The sequence below is a fragment of the Elephantulus edwardii genome, unplaced genomic scaffold (assembly GCF_000299155.1).
Source record: "Elephantulus edwardii isolate Elephantulus edwardi_28Jun2011 unplaced genomic scaffold, EleEdw1.0 scaffold00373, whole genome shotgun sequence".
In the NCBI taxonomy this organism is placed as follows: domain Eukaryota; kingdom Metazoa; phylum Chordata; class Mammalia; order Macroscelidea; family Macroscelididae; genus Elephantulus; species Elephantulus edwardii.
The window spans coordinates 343,422-346,123 of NW_006400123.1; the positions used below are offsets into that span (position 1 = coordinate 343,422).

General features: G+C 42.3%; 1 pseudogene; it reads left to right on the plus strand.

Annotated features, from left to right (window-relative positions):
• Window positions 1-1,630: 1,630 nt before the first annotated feature.
• Window positions 1,631-2,134, plus strand: LOC102851265 (annotated as a pseudogene).
• Window positions 2,135-2,702: the final 568 nt, after the last annotated feature.

Genomic DNA, 2,702 nt, shown 5'->3' on the forward strand with positions numbered 1-2,702 from the left:
TCCTCTCCTGCACTATCCCACCTCCCTTCCTAGCATGATATCCTTCTCCAAGGACTGATCCTTCCTGGCCATGTGCCCCAAGTATGTGAGACAGAGCATCAAAATCCTACTCTCCAAGGCAAAAACTTGGTTTCACCCTCTCCAAGACAGATGTATTTGTTTTCCTAGCAGTCCATGGTATGCTCAAGACTTTTCTCCATCACCACAACTCAAAGACATCAATTTATCTTCTGTCATCCTTAGTCTTTGTCCAGCTCTCTGATGCATAGCAATTAATTGCAAAGACCATGGCCTGGATCAGGCACATCTTAGTCTCTAGACTGATATTGTTGCTTGTCAGTACTCTGGAGAGGTCCCTGACAGTAGATTTTCCCAGTGCAATTTGTCTTTTGATTTCCAGATTGCTGGTGCCAAGAGTGTTGATTTGGAGTCAAGCAAGCTGTCTGTAATTGTTAATAACCTCAATCTTTTCTCCATCTATCATGGTACTTCCATTTGGGCCAGTGGTGAGAATCTTTGTCTTCTAGATGTTGAGCTTCCATCCATATTAAAGACTACAGTTCTTGATTAGGAGCAAGTGCTTCAGGTCCTCCTCAGTTTCAGCAAGCAAGGATGTGTCATCTGCATAATGCAGGTTGTTGATGAGTCTTCCTACAGTTCTGATGCCGTAGTCCTCCTTCTAAAGTCTAGTCTCCTGAATGACCTGTTCCATATACAGAAAATACATGGAGACAAGATGACACACTTGATTCAAATCCCAGCTGCTCTATGGAAGAAGTCTGAGCAGTTTTCTTTCATACAATTAAATGAATATGAAAAAGCATTTGAGGGTCAGCTATAAGGTGGTTCTCACTCCACAGCACATACCACCACCACCACCTTTATTAACCTCTATTCCCACTCCAGTTTTTGTTTGTTTTGGGTGAAATTTTCAAAGCAGATAGGTTTCCAGCCAATTTCATACATGTGTTGTTTCCTAACATTAATATCCACAATGAGGAGATTGCCCATCTTTCTACCACAGAGCACTGATGAATTCAAACCATCAGGGAGGCACTACCTGAAGTTTAGCAGCAGAATTTCTTACAGACTTACACCATCAGGACCCCCTTCTTTCTCTTTAATGAGATAGAAGATTACAACAAAATTGCAGATTCAGGACTTTCCTGCCATAAATTTGTCAGTTTTTCTTCACATATTGCACAATCATGGTTCAGTACATATTTTTGTTGTTAGTTAATCACCAATGACAATTCGCAGCAATTGTATGAACAACAGATAGGAATTTTGCTCTATCCTGCCCCGTCCTCACAATTTCTGGCATGCTCAGGTGCTTTGTCTTCCTCGCTTTCTGCAACAAGGTTATGTCATATCTGCATAACACAGGGTGTTGTCTTCCTCCAATTCTGAAGACTGGGATGGACCCCATCCTTCAGGAGCTGGTCAGGATTTCCCTTCCGAGGTCACTGTGTGATGTAACCAAGGACCAAACATTGAAACCAACCATTTTCCTAAAAACAAACAAACAAACAAACAAAAAAAAGCTTGCCATAGCATAAGCTGGTCATATCGTGGAGAGGTAGAAGATGGTGGTAACCGGCTGGTTGGAGAGTCTCTGGGCTGTGGAGAAATGGCCGAAGAATATGATGAAAAGACGAGTGAACTACTTGTGAGAAAATGGCATGTGAAAAGTATCCTGGGAGCCTTGGGCCAATGGCAAATTGAGGTGGACGACCCAGCACACCCAGAAGCAGGGAGCCTGGGGTCAGAACTCATCAAGGAAAGCAATGCCAATCCCATCTTTGTGCGCACAGACACCAAGAGGAGCTTCCAGTGGTGGATTTGCAACCTCCCCTACCCTAAAGAGACCTATAGTATGTGTAGACCAGAAGGAGCGCTGCCTTGTTGTCAGAAAACCAACAAAAAGCACTACAAGAAGTTCTCCATTTCTCACCTAGACAGACACCAGCTACCTCTGGATGATTCCTCCCTAAGTTTTGCTCATGCCTGCTGCACCCTGATCATCTTTTACCAGAAGCCAAAGGAGGTCTTGGCAGTTGAGTCAGAGATACAGAAGGAGCTGAAGAAAGTAAAGATGGCCCACAACAATGATGGGGACTGCAAAACACAGTAGCCAGCCCCCAAGGCTGGACCTCCAGATTTGGGGTGTGCAAGCCACTTCCTGTCAGGCTGTTAGGCTTAGGCCTGCCCAGGCTGGGAGGCAGCTTCCTCTCTTGTAGAAGCTGTTGAGTCTCTGTAAGAACCAGAACCTGAAGTACTCTCATACCACGTTTTATTTTCTGAGTTATTAACAACAACAACAACAGTCTTCTTCATATAATCCAACTTCTTGAATGGTTTCCTCAACATACATATGGAGAAAATATAGAGAGACAGGATATAGCCATGAAGCATATTTTCCCTGATTTTAAGCCACACAATGTTCCCTTGTTCTGTTTGTACAATAGCTTCTTAGTCTGTGTATAGGTTTGTCCTGAGCACAATGTAGTATTCTGGGATTCCTATTCTCAATTTCATCCATAATTTGTTATGATGCCTATGGTAAAATGTCAACACATAAATAATAAAACACAATTACATACAACTGCCATGTTCAATGCATGCAAATTTTTATTGTTATTTTTTGTTGATTATAATGAAATATTTATCTTTGTAATTTTTAATGCATTTCACCTTCCAGT